Below are 19317 nucleotides of genomic sequence, written 5' to 3'. Positions count from 1 at the left end.
CTCCCTGGCCAGATTTTGATGGAACCATGAAGATATTTGGAGAAAAACACTGGGAAGTGCTCAGATTTAACTTTTATAACCTCAGCACCTGGGGAGGTAACTTCAAACCTCCTATTTAGTGTGCAAATACAAGTTATTTACTATAAACATTTTGTTCATATTTTATATATATACACACACATATACAGCCTGAACAAACAAGAAACTGTAAAATGAGGAAATTTAAGCTGTGAAATTTGTTATACTTCTACTTCACACTTTACGAGACACTTTTTTTTGGTTAAATTGTTCAGTCCTCCTATGCACAACAGCAACCTACATGTCATTTAATCAATCAGTCCATACACTGATGTCACATTAATTCTGCAAACAGTACTAATGAGGGGCATTTCAACTCCAGTACAGCCACATATGTACTCCTTTATTACTCTGAACAATACTCATTTCAATATCTCAGCTGGATTTCTTTAACTGCTTGCATTTCAACTGGATAGTCCAAAATGAAGAACTTTGGGCTGCCAAACTGCTATTTACTATACAAAATGGAGAAAGTATAAATGCACAAAATTGCACTAGGAGTAAACATCCTTTCCCTTTGTACGTGCTCCTAAAAGCAGTGATGCAAACCTGGTATTTTTTCTGACTCGGCACATGATCTCACTTTAAGGACAGACAGAGTTTTATTAGTTCTTAGCCCCGTTGCCACTGCCGAGCCAAGAGAACGAGGAGGGGATGAAGAGTCGGCAGCTGCAGCTCTGCGCCACTGCCCGCTGGCTTCTGTCTGCACCACCAGCTTCTGCGCGCGGGACCCGCTTCCCCTTCTCAGCCCCACAGGACACAGCAGAGCTGCCAGGCAAGGCAGAATCTGGGCCTAAAATTAACCTCATCGAGCACAGCAGAAACCCAGGAAGAACCCAATTAACTCCGCTACCCCAGGCTGAGTGGAGCAGGACAAACAATGCACATTCCTGTCGTTCTTCCAGCTTTTGCATTCGGCAGATTTGTCACAGAAACCCCACAACTCGCCCGCGGCCTGACAAGCCTTTTTCACGCGATAACGTTGAATTTACCGGGAATTCCTGAGCCATGCCTTCCTCCTGCTGGTGTGCTTCCTGAGTTAGTCCACACACCGGCCACCTTCAAGTCACACTTGTGGTTTTGCAGAAGCGTTTCGGTGGAATGGACAGACAGACAGGTGTGCAAAATTGCGGCAGCACTCCTACGTCTGGAACTACAACCACGCCATTTAATAGGCTAAAGTAACAGTGGCTCTAGATGGTTAGTGCTTGGGAGTACAATTCATCTTTCAGGGCTCCTTTGTGTTACATTAGGCTCAATAGGATCTTTACCCTTATTCAACTCTCTCTTAATACTGAAAATAAATTGGAAAAGCAAGAATATGCCCTCACGACAGAAAGAAAAAAATTAATGATTAAATCTTCTGCATTGTTTTGGGTTTATATCATCTGACAGACTTTAGTATTAAAAAATTAGAGCTCTTTCACAAGAGACTGGAAAACAGTGAAAAGAAAAATTATGACTATTAATTCTTCTTAACCCTACAGAACACTATTAAATACTGAATGACGATGCATGAGGGGGGAAAAATGGAAGTTTAAAAAAAAAAAAGTTAAATTCCCTCACTCAACACAATCTTGAAGAAAAAAAAAAAACCAAAAACCACCAAACCAAAAAAAACCCAAACTACCCCATAAACCATAGTGCAGCAAAACACTCAACACTAAAATACCTTTTCCTACATTGCAGCTGTCGAGTTTCAAAAAATCAACTGCAGTAGCTACTTCTATTTTCACACCTTGTGATCAACCAGATTAGAAAAGATAGTCTAAATAACAGGCCCAGATATTAAAAAATACATATATACACCTGCAATTTAAGATTAGGAAATTATTTTGTCCCAAATATGCTATTCCAGTATCAGCCAACAGCCTTGTAGTCTCTTATTTCCTAATGTACAAAAATAAATACAATCTCAGAAGTGTTGCCCCAACAGTTATCTTCAAGTTTTATTGGACAAACTTCCCACAGAAGCCCTAAAGTAGAAAAAAAATGTCAACAACTTAGACGTTATGCACTCTGAGAATCTGGAAGTCACAGAAATACGTACCAAATAAATTGCAGAAAAAAAAATATTTTTCCTAGTTAGTTTAGACAAGACTTGTTTTACATGAGCTCTACACTTATGTACATCGTTGTGTATATTTCAAAGACTGTGTGCATACCCTGAGTCAGGCTTTCTATTAAAGCCAGTAGCTATACACACTGATCAGCAGAATTAACTCACATACAAAAAGGGTTACGAACAAAGTAAATGTCAGGAAAATAAAATTATCCTTTTACAAATCTATCTGGTGTGTTTGTATCCACATTTTCAGTAAATCAGCTCTGACAGGGCCAATGGTCTCACTAAAGAACAACACCCAAGTAAGATTTCTGATCCAAACTAATGTGAAGGAAAATAGGGACCCTCACAGTGAGGCTGCCTTCTTCACAAGCCCTCTTCAGTTAGACTTTGTCTCAAAATAGGAGGCAATGCATTTAATTTAAGGAAATAAAGATATTCTATGTATGATTACAAGTCCACAAAGATTTATTTAAAAACAGACCTAAGAGTTTTAGAACAACGCTGTTTTTTTAAAGGTAAAAAACGATCCCAGTTGCTTTTCCTGTTTCATCCTAAGAATACAACATTAAAACCATACTACGGTACCAAGTTTTACACACAAATCACATAAACTTGCTAGAATGTATAGATCTGCAATGCTCTGTCATCTTTGAGAATTTTCACCCAAGTGTGCCTTCAGTTACATTTTCAGTCCTTTCTTTCCTCTTCAGGTCCATAGAAATTATGCAGAAGAGGTAACGGCTCAATTTTCAAGGCAGCCCTCACACAAATTTGGGTGCAGTAAAAAGGAGGTGTGCTGTGATGGCAGCATCATCTTACCGGCAAGAAGCCAGGTAGCCCTTGTGCCTATGTAGGGTCTCATGGTTTTCTCAAATGCTTTCCTATTGAAATACGGGAAAATGGACCTGTTTGGATGCTGGCCAGTGATGGTGCCCACCGCTTGTGGAGTCAGCAGCACGAGGAAAACCTTCCTACAGAGAAACCCTGAAGGAAATATACTCTCTTAGCAGGCTCCACGCCACAGTTTTCCCAAATTCTGGATCTTATTTAAGGAAGTTTTTTATGTTTAGTGCTGCAGGTCATAAGCGGCTTTTCCAGCAAAAATCAGGAGGCTGTGCAAAACTACATAGCGCTGAAGGTCATGAGAGGGCTCTATTTCAACATCTAGCCATCATCCCAGCACCTCCAGCCCATTCCAGCTTTCTGGAAAATAAGGGACAACACCAGTAAACTCCGCTGTGAAGAGTCCCAGTAATGCAGCAATAAAGAGCATTAGGTGTCAGCTAGAGATTACTATTCACATGCTTGTTTCAGTGTTATACAATAGAAAGTGGCTCTAAATTTACTGCAGGAGTAGCCATTTATGATATAAATAATTTAAATAGTGATTAGTTATCAAAAAATCAGTTTCACCATAACAGACAGTGGTCAGTTACAAATCACTTGGAAAAACAATTCATACTTAGAAAGGATGATAAAAAAAAAATCCACATAATTTTTTAAGAAATGTTGATGTCTTAGGTTCTTCATTGTTTTGTGCAATCACTCAGCAAGACAAGTATTTATTTTAATATGTAATTACATATAGCATCTATATAAGTACTTTCTTCCCGCCTCATAGAAGGCATTTTGAGATACCATAGAGGTGTTTCTTAAACAACATTATTAAACAAATGGAAGGCTGACAAAACTGAAGGATCCTGAGTGGGCTGAAGGACAATGCTTTTTTTCCTTCCATCACTATCACACAGAGCAACTCAACCCCCATCATCCATCAGTCCTGCATCTCTTCTTCAGCATGTCTTCGAACACCACGAGTATCCCCAGTGTATTAACAGAGAACCACCAATGATAATCATAGAATCATTTTGGTTGGAAAAGACCTTTAAGACCATGGAGTCCGACCATTAACCTGGCACTGCCAAGTCCACCTCCAAACCATGTCCCTAAAAACCTCACCTATGCATCTTTTAAATACCTCCAGAGACAGTGACTCAATCACTTGTGAAACTGATGCAGCGGCTGGTCACGACCCTGAAAACACTTGCAGTAATTATTGCATTCTTATTAAGAGTTTCAGAAAAGCTACTTCCTTAAGTCTATAAGGCAGTAACTTCATCTCAATTTCTCCTGATCGGTAAAGATTTCGTTACCCTGAAACAGAGTCAAGCTACTCAGGATGGGACACTGTTGCCTACAACCAGGTCTCTGGTGCCTGCGAGCAGGTGAGGAGCACTGGAGCACCCGAGACCTCCCCAGGGGCTGGCAGATATGCCAGTGGACCCCCAGAGGATGCCCAACCTCCTGGAGCAGTAGCTGGAGGCCAGGCAGACCCATCTGAATGGTCAACTGATACCCTGGGGCAGGAAAATGACTTCCACCTTTCGCAGCACTGCATTTACACCCTGCCTCCCTCTCCTGTGGTCACCAACTTGCAAGTGCTTACATTTGGGCTCCATTTCAAATACGCAAGTAGCCCCTGAGGTCAACAGAAGGGAGCTCTGGTGGAGAAATTATGCCTAAGTGTAAAAATTCTCAAGATCAAGACTTAACAGCGTGGCCTTTGAGCCTTCACTCATTGCAGCACTCCTACTGACCTTGTGAAACTTTGGTGGGACAGGCTGCACACAGAAGTCCCTGTCATGCAAGCTACAGTTCTTTTGCAGAACCTGACTTCCAGCAGAAGGTGCAAACCAATAATAATAAAAATTATTAGTAGTATTAGGAAAAGGATAAAGACCATGGGATGAAGAGCAGATGCATTTTGTCTTGAAAAAAAGTAATAATAACAAGGAGAGTTGATTCTTTGCTCTGCCACAGCCTTTTATTTGAGGGCAGAAAGGCAGGGAAAACTGCTTATAGAAATCCTGATTTCATAGAGGCAGCCACAGAAGAAAAGGAGAGTCATAGGGGAGCACAGCACACTCTTAAATATCATATCTTGGTGCCTAGCCAAGAGATCTGCAGAAGCCAAAACACAGCAACTCAAACAGGGATTAGCTCCCAAGCAGTTCCAAAAATGCGTCAGGAAAACCTCTTTGCTCCAATGTGCTGCTCCAGGGCCAAGCACAGACAGCAAACTGCATAGCTGGACAAGTCATTACCACTGGAGTTAAAGCGACTCATTTTTCTGTAGAGGTGTGTATATATATACATATACACACACACACATACACATATATATATACACACACACACACACGAGACTTCCACTGAAAGAGATGAGCCTGCACATTAACACCAGACTTAGCCATGAAGGTTCTTCGATGATTTTATACTGAAGAACGGTATTTCTGTCTTAAGATGATGTGGTAATATTCAAATCCTTGTCTTAACAGCACATTTTGAAGTTACAGGGTGTTCTGAGGACATCGCATGGCAATGCACTTGTATCATCTCATAATTAACTGTAATTACTATACAATCATTTCCAGACTTAAATGTAGTTAACCATTAACCTGTATTTGTAGACTGTATTTGCCGAACAGCATGGTATGTTCCTTCATTCCCCAGCGCTATGTAATCACACAGTTATACACCTTATCAGAGTGGTCAGCTGAAACAGTTTTCGTGGGGGTGGGAGGAAAGGCCACAGATACCTAGTTATTATTTAAACATTTTTTAATAAAAAGTGCCAGTTTTCTACAAAACTTTGTCAGGAAACAAAGCAAATGAACATGCAGACTGCTAATTTTCATGCTTTCTGGAAAACACCCTCAAACCTCCACCTCCAGTCCTTGTGCATGTACCAGAGTAAGAAAAACTGGCATTGAGAGAATTCTTCAAGCTTCCAGATGAATTTCCTTACCATTCCTCATCTGTATATGTGTATGTCTATTAGACAAAGAGCATACTTGAGTCTCCAGCAACTTATAAATGTAATTTAGTTGTTTCTTCCATAATAATGAATGTATTGTTAACAGATTTGTAAATGATTTGCAGCAAGATTCAGTTGCTGTGAAAAATATAATACAACAATATAAACAACACTGTATTCAGTACTTATTAAGCAATCTAGCAGTACAGACAGTCAACAGCAGAATGCTGAGCATGACTGCAGAACTCTTGTAAGCTCAAAATTATGCGTATTGAAGCTAGAGTTGTTTGTTTTGGTTGGTGGGTTTTTTGTTTGTTTGTTTGTTTCCTTAATGGGTAATAATTAGGTTTGTGCAATCACATCTTTGGAACTTGCTCTGTATTCTATCCCAAACTGAGGTATTACAGACCCTTCTTAACTTTAAAGAAAGTGCTTGATGCAGAAATATACCACAAGATAAACTGAGGTAGCCTATCAATCACACAGATATAATGGCTGTTATATTCAAACAAATATCAATTACTGCATTTCAAGTCTGTTTTGCTGCTCCTTTACATTTCAGAGGGAGTAACAGAAACGATTTAGAAATTCAGGACATATACCAACTAGTTACCAGCAGGACTCCACTTCCACACAGGATCCGCTGCAGCCCATCTCAGGCTGTAAAAGCCCAGCTACAAACTGTCTGTCTCTTTGGAAACTCAACCTACAACTTTTGGCTGCTTGAGAAAGACTGCTGGCTTGGCCAGCCTGAGGTGTCTCTTGGAGGTTTCCAGCACCACCTTATGCTGCGTTTCTGCTGCAGCCCCAGTTAGAGAATCAAGCTTTATTTAATAAACACAGATTCTTTATCCTCCTTACTGCATAAGCAAAAAGTGAGTGTGTTACCCTGTCCAGCACGATGCACTGGCACAACCCAGAAACAGATCATTTAGTTGCAAATTACCTGGAAAGACTATGCTGGAAAGAAGCCAAACCGAGATTACGAGTGACTTCAAAGTATTCTCAATAAACCCGCACCAATATTCTAAAATGAGGTCTTAGTGCTACCAACTGTTAAAGCATTTCAGCGCTCTTTTCCTGTATGTTTCGTGTTCTGAAGGCCAGGAAGGGTAAAGAAGATGGCAGAAGTTTGGTGTCCCTGGTTGGGGAGGACTTCTCACGCACCGTGGGGTGGCCTCGGCAGTTGCTGCACAATGCACTGGAACAGGCTTTTACGCCAAATCCAATTCTCAGCAATACAAAAAGCATTCATCTGAAAGCAGCTTTGGGAGGATAAGGAAATCTAATCCTAGAGGGAACCCCTGTGCCCATGTACAATGGAAATTCCACCCACACCAAAACAATTTTCTGGATGCACATCAAAGAACATACCCTCTTTAGAATGAATGCTAAATACACCCCTGTCTCAGAACTGTGTCAATATTGGCACTAGGAAACGAAACCTGACTTCTAAAACTGATGCTGGGAAAGACTCCAGTTGTCAGAAACTTCGTGAAAGCTCTAGCGCAATGTTACCTGCGCTTCAGTCAATAGTAATACCGGTACAGATCTTTGCAAAACACAAGGCTAAGGCATGAAAATATCCTGGGGTTTTTGCAGGCCCAATTAAAAGTTTTAGGAGCTCTTGTTTTAAGACACATTCAGTTTACAGTTACCTAACCCAATACATAAACGAAAATGGCAAACTTCTTCAAAGACATCTGCAAACAGTCCTCAACAGGATTTCAAGTCTACAATTAAATCTTACTTCATAATCAAATGCTTGTATTTCAGGGGAAAACTGCTGGACATGGGTAAGAAATATCCGAAGCTTTACTTCTTAATCCTAAATCCAGTAACTTGTGTCAGTAAGACTGCTGTACAACCTTTTCTCAAAGAAAATTCTCCCCTTCATTCAAAAAAAGCTTCTCAGACTCTGAAAGCATTTGTTTTGTGTGGTGTTTGTTTGTTTTTTAAATAAACACAATGCAACCCTCATTATCTTCCTCGGCCTGACCATTCTCAGTACTCCCTTCCCTGGGTCTTTGCACAAGATGACATAATGTTACAAAGGACACCAACTGACCACCCTGAAAATTTGCTGCTCTAAGGGTTGGAACAAAGAAATACCAAAGGGAGTGGCTATTCTATCACCACACCACAGTCGATGAACAAGGAGGAAGCAGAGAGGTCGCCAGAGAAGCACACAGAGTCCTGCGAGCTGGAGGTCTGCAGAGTGCAGGCACCTTGCTCAGCCTTTTCCCTGCTGCTGTCAGTACCGCTGTGCCATTCAATTCAGCTGCTCCAGAGGGAAAGCTGAACACTAAATATAATCCCACTCGCGCTCCCGACTGCTGCAGCAGCCCAGCTCACTCCTGAAATGCCAGATGCCCTCAGAGCTGATAACCTGTGCACATCCCAGCACCTCACTCAAGACCCAGGAGAAGGAGAGGAGGGACCTGGCAGAGGCTGGGGGAGACAGGACCGGCAGACATGCGCACACATGAATGCCTCTCCCTTTGCATTCTTCTAAATAAAATTAAGCCGCTCATGTCATTTCCACTGCCAGATTAGCTCAAGCATGGTCCATTTCCAATTCAGCTCATTCACCTCACTCTGATCCATGCTGCGTGCTGCCTTCTATTCATATCTACAACCATCACTAACAGCAGCAGGAAAAGTAGCATAAATCCAACAATAAAACACTTTTAAGAGTGAGAAGTTAATGAGAACTACAGGATTAGGGTTGGTTTTTTTTTTTTCTTTCCTTCACTATTTTTAAAAATTTTACTAGTCTGATGTTAACAGGCTGCAGCACAATTACTACCAGTAACTTTATTTCTCTTGCTGCACATAAGAGATTAAAGCACTGAATTCACCCAAACGAAGTAAGTTTAAATAAACGGTGATCAGCTTCTTCACTAGCCTTGCCTTGAACCTTCCTCCTTGACCTTTCAATTAAGCAAACCAAGAGATCTCCTTAGAACTACAGCTTTTAAATAAATAGATAAAAATCACAGAAATCTAAGGAAGCAAGTTAACAGAACATGAAGTGTAACAAAATAATGAAGTAGCAGCAAGAAGGATGGAAATTATTTTAGAAAATTCCAAAACCAGTTTCCTTATTTCAATTTTTCTCATCAGTTTTATCATACTTCATTTACAGATCATTAGACCAGTTGAAACTGCCATAGTGCAGCTCTAAACTTAAAAATCTCAAGGTATGGAATCTCAGTGCAGAAAATAAGATAAGGTGGAAGGGAAGGATCTCATGCATGTCTGTCAAGGTATGCACATTTTGAAAGTGAGTGAGATGGGATGTTTCCATACATATGAAGAATTGCATGTATTGCATACACATCCTATATACATAAATAGGAAGTAACTGAAAATCCCATATAACAGCTGCGTTTATATCATGTCTTTGTGACACATGTGAAGAACTAAAAACAACATACTACTGGGTAAACATAATCCTCAAAATGGATGTAAGTTTGAGTCAAGAAAATTCTGGTCCTGGTTTGCAAAGACTCAATCCAGAATTGTGGTTTTGGAACCTAATTCAGAAGGGGTTTTGGACTTATCAACAGGTCTTATGTATTTAAGAGAGAAAAGGGAAAACTTTAGCTGAAGAAAACTTCCAAACATGATAGAAGCAGAAAAGCTGGTGCGCCTAACCCTTACTTAAAAGTAGATATACATTCTTAATGTGTATTAAGTTTAAAAACAGGACTAGCAACATGCATACAATGAACACTGAAGCACTCAAACATTACAACTTTGAAGAATAATGAAAAATCTTCACAGATCAAGCCATAGTTCAGGCCCAAGTCTCATCTCTATGGGATTCTTGGCTGACCAAAACGATTTCGAAAAAAGAAATATTATCAGACGTGCGCTATTGTTTTATCCAGCACATACTTTGCACCAGGAACTAGTCATATTTAATGGCAGCTCACTGATTCATTATTACACCTCAGAAATAAAAATGGATGTCAGAGAAACACATGGAACGACAGCAGTACCACATCATCATCTAATTACCTTGATAAAGTGACTATACGCTTAGTACAGACGTTAGCAAATACATGTTTATGAAACTGAAGCATCATTTACACTGGCAGGTAGATTATTTAATCCTGAGCATTGTAGGGTGAGTGGACCCTCTGAATATGCAGTGAAATCTGTAAGGAGTTTCTGGAAATTCTGCCTGAGCCTTAATTTCAATACAGTCTGTTCAGATTTTTTCCAGGGGAAAGATGCAAAGATGCAAAGAAGAGGCAAAGTCAGCATCATGTTGCTGCTGGTTTGGGTGGGGTTTTTTTGATGGGTTTTATTTTTTTGAAAGCTTGCAAAGTAAGAGTTGTAACAGCAGAGCTTGACATAATACCACTTGTAACCTAGTCAACAAGTAGTACAACTTGTAAAATCAGCTTCTTCACATGTTCATTGCGTCAATAAATCCACCCTGACCTTAAGGTCTGGACCTTTGTTTTGCAAATGCCTGAACTTATGTATGAACAAACTCGACAAATTAGTGATTCCTAGATGTCTATTATCCTGTAACTACTTCAACTCAAACTAAAAACCATGTTAACACTTCCTTCAGTTGCAAGATACATAACCTGTTTATTTCGGTGCATCTCATTCAGTACGGACCAAGCACAGCCCTCTCCTGTACCAACTCACCATCTCCCCAGCTTTTTTCAGCTCGGAGTTTACCTACCAGCAGGCTGAAGGAGTCATCTAGTGGCCACAGATAACTCCTGCAGCCTCACTAGTTTCCGCAGTCCGGCTGTCAGGGCAAGACACAAGATTTTTGAACCCTTAAAACACATGCAGCACTGAAGAGAGTGCACTGGTGGGACTTCAGCTGATGGTCCAGTATCTGAACTGGGATAGAGTCCTAGCAGCCATGTCCATGATGTTCTGTGTTCACGTTCCCTATCACGCCTTAAGTGTTAAGTTTCCCACTTCTGACCCACAAATTCAAGTTCTGTCCTTCTTAAATATGCTTTGGAGTAGACATGGCTGTGGTGTTTCTAAACCACATGTAGCTCACTGTCCCTCTTCAGGGGTGGGCAAAGAGATTTTCTGAATGACGTCACTACACATGCAAAGCACCAGCTAAAGCGACAGCCTTGCCCACCAATTAAAGAGCAAAGCATCAGCACAGCAAGCTGGCCCATCACACTCGCTTCCCATCCCTCCTCCACCACAAACTTGCTGTGTGGGTTTGGACAAAGCACCTAAATATTTAGGCAAGGTATCTCAGTCACAGAACAACCATCTGTCTAATAACATGCAAAACTCAGGAAGAACTGTAATATGTTAAACAGGTACTTGAAGTATGACTTATTTATACTGTTTATCAAAGTGGTTTTTTATCTATAAAAATCTTAAGTGTCATAAAAATTTGTAATGGTTCATCAGTTTTGTTCAACACCTCCAGTCAGGTAAGCTCCAGAAATTTAAGGCAGTATAACTTTATTTGAAGACCTCATATATTCATCCCTCAGATGAATGATCATTTCAACTATATTTGAAATAAAAAAGTGAAAAACCAGTACAAACACCTTAGTTTGAAACAAACTTGGATCCTGATCCATTTTTGTTACTCTGTGTTAACTTGTGTCACATGTTGAGTGAGTGAACTGCAGGCACCTGACCCAAGAGCAAGATTGTCCTAAGTTTCTTTTTGTTTCTGGAAACCACTTTGCTGCAACACTAATGCCAGGCTCTGGAAGGACATGTTGCCACTCTTCCTTCACAAAGTAGAGATTGATATATACATATTTTCTTTTCAAATGCTTGCAGTGTTGCTCAGAGGTGAATCTAACGCAGTGAGCATCAGGTGTTAAATATCCTCTGCCCCCCGCAATTTTCTAACACACACACACACACACAATCTATGCGGTTTAATATCTTATAACTTAATCTCAGCAGCAGTAGCCCGCTTCCAGAAATCAGTAACTATAGGTTCTTCAGACCTCCCATGGATGAGCCAAAAGACTTCCTTAAAATTCATACTCAACCTCCCTGTGACTCAGAGCCTCCATTTGCCTCAATCACTTCAGTCAGAAAGGTCTCACCTAGCTTTCTTCATCAATCCTATCAATCACTTGGGTAATTCAAGTGAGAAGTGCTATAAAAGTGCAAATTATCACTAAGGTATTGTTAAGGAGCTCTGACCTATTTCAAGCTGCAGTTGAAGGTGGAAAATGGTACAACCGCACCAACAGGTGAAAGAAAGAAAGAAAGGTGAACCTTGCAAGCCTTAATGTCAGTTAAATAGAAAAGGTTCCTTCAAAATGGTGTGGCATGAGCAGCAGTTAAGTGATGCTTGAAGCTTGTATTTAGCTCAGCTGCCCTCTGATCTCAGCAGGCAACACCTCCCCCCTTGCTTCACAGGTCTAGCAAATTAAGCGTTGGTCAGATCTGTCTTACAGGGAGGACCTGGAGAAGGACTGCCTCTAATGGCTCCAAAGCACATTTATTTCTGTAAGGTGGGGAACACCTTACCCTTTTAGGTCACTACATCACCAAGAGCTGTTTCTTGCCACTCACTGCTCATGGCCCCACTCATGGAGGTGTTGAAGTCAGCAAACAGTTCTGTAGCACTCCAAGGTCTGCCTAAGCACACCATAGATCTATTTTTCTAGTTTTAAACAGGCTAATTTGTATTCTCAATAAAAATAATATTGATATTCTGCAGTCTTAACTGGCCAACAACATATGAAGGGTAAAACCACTCTTAAGACTTCCACACAAATTTAACCCATTCCAATTTTATTTCTTGATTTTATTTATGTACTTTACATGTAAGATCCTCTTTTAAAGAGCAATGAGAAAGGAGGTTCACTGCTGGTCTAAAACAGCATGCAAAAAAATTTCACTCATGAAATGAGTGGTGGACACCTACTGATTTATACCGTGCTAGGGCAAGCCACCTTGCCCTGTCTCACGACATGCTTTCAGTGAACTGCAAAGAGCAAATGAGGAGCAGTAACAGTCACTCAAGCCCACTTTGTCCTGCTACTACAAGAAAGATGCACACACTTTTTATACTACATGCATATACATACACACAAAGACATATGTGTGTATGTGTGTATGTATCTACACATACTTTTTTTGCAGGTACATGCAAGACAAAAACAAACACCATACAGCAGGCTGCTTTGTGAAGTAGCCATGCAGAAGAAAAATAGTGGCAGAGTAGAAGAAAAAGACAAGAAATTGCAAAATACCACAGCCACTCTTAAAATATCTAGCCACCTTTGTGCACTGAAATTAAAATGTCAAGCTCCTTCTGGAGTTTCTCCTACTTCTTAATATGCAGATCAGCCAAAGCATGGCTATACTTAGTGCTGTGAATACCTGGGTTGACAGACTTCCTTTTGACAAAAGGTTTATTATATTGATCAGGCTTTTATGACCCTAAAAGACAGACATAATTTGTCTTTCCTCAAGGTTTTACCAGCAACTACTTAGAAACTTTGGTTCGTTGGGCAGCTGCTCCCCTCCACCGGAGATGTTTCACAAAGACAGTATATTATACCCATCTTCCAGAGATGGCACAATTTTACAGAATTATCTCCAGGTGTAATTCAAAGAAGCTGACCATCTTAAACACATTACTGACTGAAGCCTAAGCATCTCAGGACAACCCCTCTTTGCACCTTAATTACTCAGCAGAAATCAGCTAAAAAGTATCAGTCAACTGCTTTTCTCTGAGGGCCCTGCCCTCCTATCATTTCCTCAGCTTGCTGACCTGCAGGACAAGCTGAAATACCTCGCTGAGAACTGCAAGTAGCAAAGGATTTATCTGCTTTTATATACATTTGTCAACCCACACTGCAGGAAATTTAATCAGAAGCAAGAGTGTAAATTGCTGATAATATTTAAAATATATTCACTTATTCTGAAAGCCCAGTCGGAAAGTACCTCTTTTTCCTCTGCCTAACCACCACTTCACCAACGCGGCAATTTGGATTCCTTGTCTCACTAGAGGTCCACCAGAGACCAGGTGTCCATACCTGCAGCAAACACTTCCATGTGGAGCAGAACCTGCTAGAAACTCCCAGTCAGACATTCAGTGAAAGGCCTGATTCAGAAAGCCTCTACCACAGTCTCATTCCTGTGATCATTTTGAATAAACCATGAACACCACCACAGATGGGAAGGCCTCAGTTGTGTTGTTAGAATATGTCATAGGCTTTTTCAAACAGGGCCTGGCTAGTTGGCTGCCTTCTTGCAGCCTTGAAGGGGGAGGAAATAGCTTAAATCTAGTAACGTTTTATTGGCCCTGACTAACAACCACCTGTTTCTTGAGTGAGTTCCACCAACACAGGAGCTATTACTGCTGACTGAGATTCTGTCCGCACACACGGGCCCACATGGAATTTGCTTGCAGTTTTACCGAAGAAACTTTCAGGTGTTTACAAACCAAATTGCTATTTTTGAGTTACTCCATACACTAACAAGCTTCAACGGGCACCATCAGTCACAAAAATAAAGTAATTTAGCCAACTATGGAACACTTATAGCTATATTACTAACATTTTAAACTCAAAAAGCATACATTCCTGTAGCCAGCTTGGAACAGGAAAACTCAGTTAAATTATTTTCACTCCTCTTACAGTTTCACTTTGAATTCGTTGGGGAAACAAACATTTTACTTGAACATCTACATAAAGATAGCCCTTCAATTCAAAAATATTTTAACTTCCTAATAAAATAAACACTTCCACCTTACAGTGGTGATCTAATAGATGAAAGGAGAAGGATCCATTTTGAGCAGCTTTACTTTGCAGTGAATCCTGCTCATCTTTAGTTGAAATACACAGGTTTTTCCAGTAGCATGTTTTGGGACTGCTTTTGAAAAAAAATGTCCTCTATGTAGCATTAGCCCTCATTACAAAAAAAAACATGTCCCGTCATACTCAAGTTCCGCATCTGAAAAATCTCAGATGCTGCCCAGGTTTCCGCTCAGGTTAGCTGGCCATCAGGGAAGACTACATTCTGCAGCAGCAGACCACACCAGCTCCCTGCACCACCCTCCACAGCCGTGACAGCGCTTCCCAGTGAGGCTCTCCCAGCATCATCCCAGACAGAAGCCCATGGAGAACGTTGCTGCCATGACACCATCTCCATGCGGAGAGTGGACACAACGCTGTTAGAAGGTGCTGCAACAGGGGCAGTAATTCCATGTCCTCACCTGCAGAAGTCATGTACTTGCAGAACCATGGTCACGGCCCAGCTGCATCAGCTCTGGAGGTGTTAGGTCCCTTGTATTTTAATTTGCCTAATAAAGCATTATTCTTGTGATTTACTCTCATTAACTAGCTTCTCCAATTACAGGAAAAGACGACTTATTTTCTCCTCCAAAAAAAAAGATACCATCAAATCAAACTGTCTTTTTTTTTTTTTAAATGCTTGGGATTCCAGGTAGTTCTTTCAATCCTTCTGGCCATATAAAAGCCAACTGAATTTCATGCTGTGCAAGCCTGATAGGAATATTTAAATAAGTTTTCCTTCTCATCCTGAAACTATAATTCCTTCTGTTCCTCTCACACAAATACAATTTTTGTTTTGTATAAAGTTTTCATTGGACAGCATCTTTTTTGTAGCTTCAGGTACTCTAACGTATTACTCAAAAAATCTGAAGAGTTAATGTGCCACATTTTGCTATGAGTTTTCAGTTTACTTTGGTATAGCAAGGGAAGGAGTAGAGATGGTATTTTCAAATCTTAAGTCTACTGTCTGAACAACTTCCAAGCAAAGCAAACATCGATCCTTTAATCCCTCATCAAAATCCACTAGCACAAACTTCTGTACTTGCACAGAGTCTCACAGAGGGTAACAAGGCTCTGAACAAACGCACGGGTCTACACTAGCAAGTCTCAAAATCGGATCTTTATCTTGGGATGTAACATCTGGCTACCCTAGTCAAAACACAGCCCCAGGGAACTCATGTAGAAATATTTATTGCTGCTTTTTGCCAGCATATAACACACATAACAAAAGCTTGAAAACCACTAACAAAAACTTCCTGAACTCCACAAATCACAAACAAGCAACAACCATCACTTTGCTATTTAAAACAAACAAACAATATTATAGTACTGACCACAGATACGTACTCTTCTTACAGGCCACTGGAGGAGAAGCTACCTTCTCTTTTAGAGATATTCCACCACTAGTCAAAATCTCAGAGTAACAGATCACACAAACCATTTACAGCACCAAGTCCAAACTCAAATTTAACCAGCACCTTGAATCTGTAGTAAACCAGTATTCTGCATCCAGATGAAGCTACCTTGCTAAAATCACTTGCCAAACACACTCACTGAAAGTCCCATGTAACTTTTAATAACAGCCTGACATGTAGCATGCTATGCTGGGTCACAAGAAGGAAAGCCATGCAAGGCAGCACCTACTTCAGAAAGGATCACAGGAGAAAGATAAAAGCAGCATCACAATTAAGACATGTTATCTTCAGCATCAGTAACTAACTGATGCTATCTGGGCTGGAAACTATCCAGACTGCAAAATCACATTTAGAAGATGCATATATGTCCCCAGTAGAAGAAATATTGACAATAGTAGTCTATTTCTGGAGATACATCCTCCTCCTCTTGCATTTTACTTAGCCTGCCCTTAAGGCTCTAGCCTGACAAACAGTAAGGTAGCATATGCCAGCTCTGAAGCCAAAAGCAGTCCTGTTCCCTGTCCCACTTCTATTCCCCACACTCCTAGAGATCCCTTTCTTGGGGCAACAGAGCTGTTCAGTTCTCCAGTCTAATTCATGACACAATATATGACCCACCCAATGGCGGTCAGGTCTATCTTTAGTAGACAGAAAATGTTAAGCTAATAAAACCCATTAACTTTAGCTATGATCAGTCCTCCAGTCCAGTTCATCGCACAACTGCAAAAATGCTATCACAGCCCCATGGGGTAGGACGCAAATGTCTGAGGCTGCGATTGTTTCTTTCAGTGACAGTGCTGCCATTTAAACATGGCACTTCACTATTACCTCTGTCAATTAAGTCTTACTTGCTTCTTTGTCAGGGAGCTGTAGTTCAACTAATGTATCGTATCTTCTAGCTATGTTGAAGATGTGGTCAGCATTACATGTGTAGTGAACTGAAGGTGAAAAAAGCCTCTGGGAGCGATACCTTTCACTCTTCTCTTCCTGCCTACAAATAGAGAGCACTCATGAATAGCCTTGTGGTCTCTCCAACAAGGAAGGATCCAATTTGCAGACAGAACTTGCCATTCCCCTTCAGTGCATTCCAAAATAAATTAACAAGTTTCCACAAGTTAACAGAAGACCAGGTTGCCAAAATGTGACAGAGAAGTAGCAAATGACAGCCCCAGCTGTCAGCAAGGCTAGCAAATCAGTTATAAGCAAAAAATTTAGAGCCACTGGTAGGAACCCTTGGCTCTACTGATACAGGTTGGATTTTTTTTTATAGCAGCCTCTTATCAATCAGAATGAACACGTGAAAAATAAGTACAAAAATCAGTAAAACAGCACAGAAGTCCAGCAGCTGTTGGGCTTGATGCGTAACATCATGCCTGTGTTCTCAAAGCTGCAGAGCTTCTCTACCAGCAGAGTGCAAGTAAAAAGGTAGTAACTTTGGCAAATAAGAGTTGGGTACTTGGGTCCACATGGGATATAAATTTCCATCTATAGAATAAGCACATTTCTCACACATTTATTGTGGAAACATCAGCATTTAAAATCATCTTTAGAATCAGCACACTGAGGCAAATGGGCATGCATCATCCATCTAACACACTGATACAACAGCACATAAAAGGTCTTTGACCACAGTTTTATCCCTCCTAACATAATATAGGGTTAATTTCCTGAGCACAAGTGTAGAGAAAAAAGTAGATTTAGCAGCAATGAATGCAAATTGCATGGAGGCAAGAGCACAGAGTGTAATATACCCAGGACCTGAAACAAAATACAAAAAAATAGAGGGCCATACACGGCTGGAAGTTTTATTATTACTTCCCATACAATGCTCTTCCACCACTACCACAGACAGGCCACAGACTGGGCAATAAAAGTGGTCTGTTGTTTTCCTTTCAACCTTACAAATATATCTACAAAGCTGTTCAATTAGAAGTGGTAAGTGTGGCCCAGTAATACAACATACTCTTAAGAAAACATGCTTCTGCTTGACCTGCAACTGAAAGAAGTGCTAATTTCCACCATGGGAAAAACAAAAGAAAGTCGGTTATGCCCAAGAATGCTATCAACAATCAAACCCCAGTTTCTAATTTACCATACCTCTTCCATCAACATGCATCAAACTTTGAAACTGAAGTCTTCTCAGAACTGCTTTCAGCACAGATACTGAGGAACTTCACTGTTAGAGAAATATCCCCCACTCCCACAATTAATCAAAGACTAAATTTGTTCCATTTTATAGCGGAATCAAGAAATTCAAGTTGGCATCATAAAAAAAATAGCTACTCAAAGAGTGCACTATCATCTGGATTAAGAGCAGAAGCAACTGCAGTCAGGCCTCAGAACTTGGGACACATCACACTTCTCATTACCCTGAACAACATCCTTCACTTCTTCCTATTGTCCCTTGTCACCCAGAGAGCAGTTCAGACCTGCAGCGGTGCCCTGTGGCTGCGACGGCACCATCCAAAACCCAGCTGGCCCACCACAGGTAGGCTTTTTGAACGGCTTCTTATGAAGAGTCCTCTGCAAAAATCACTCAGGGCACCACAGTCAGAATGAACAGAGTTGTCCCATTAATCTGACTATTAACAGGCAGTAATGAGAAGGCAGCAAAAGAAGGGTACCACAACACAAAGTAAGTAGTAACCTGCCACCAGTTACAGATTAATGATTTTAGAAGTCCATTAGAACCTACACCACGAACGATGCTCACCTATTTAAAAAGCTGAAAGTTAGTTAAGGAACCTGTGGTATTTACATTCTTCACTCCACAAAGAAAAAAATTTTAAAAAATTAAATTAAAAAAAAAAAAATCACAACAACGTAGGAAGAAGCATTTCTATACAAGTTGCCTGTTTGATGCAACTGAGATATTCTTCCAAGCAATCTGCTTTATCTCAGTCAACCTGTCTTCCATCCTGAGGGATGGTCAGCAACTGTACATTTTTTTTTCTTTTTGCTTTTCCTATGTATAATTTTATTTCCACACATTATAAAATCATGTTATTCCCACGTATACATCACACTATTCTAGATCCACATTTATTACTAAATCACTGTAAAGTCTCTTTCTGGCATTATTCAGTCCATCTAAAAGTTCTGAAACTACCCGAGTGGTTTCTTTGTTGTAAGTTGTTTGAACCTTACCTTTATGATCTG

At 40.5% G+C, this 19317-nt stretch overlaps 1 protein-coding gene across 7 annotated transcripts in view; it reads right to left on the bottom strand.

The window, feature by feature from the left end:
- Positions 1–19317, bottom strand: part of BBX (BBX high mobility group box domain containing) — a 144467-nt gene that overhangs the window by 90144 nt on the left and 35006 nt on the right. The window lies entirely within an intron of this gene.

Source organism: Caloenas nicobarica, chromosome 1, assembly GCF_036013445.1.
Source record: "Caloenas nicobarica isolate bCalNic1 chromosome 1, bCalNic1.hap1, whole genome shotgun sequence".
Taxonomy (NCBI): Eukaryota; Metazoa; Chordata; class Aves; order Columbiformes; family Columbidae; genus Caloenas; species Caloenas nicobarica.
The sequence above is the reverse complement of the archived record's forward strand: the minus strand, read 5'-3'. Positions and strand labels throughout refer to the sequence as shown.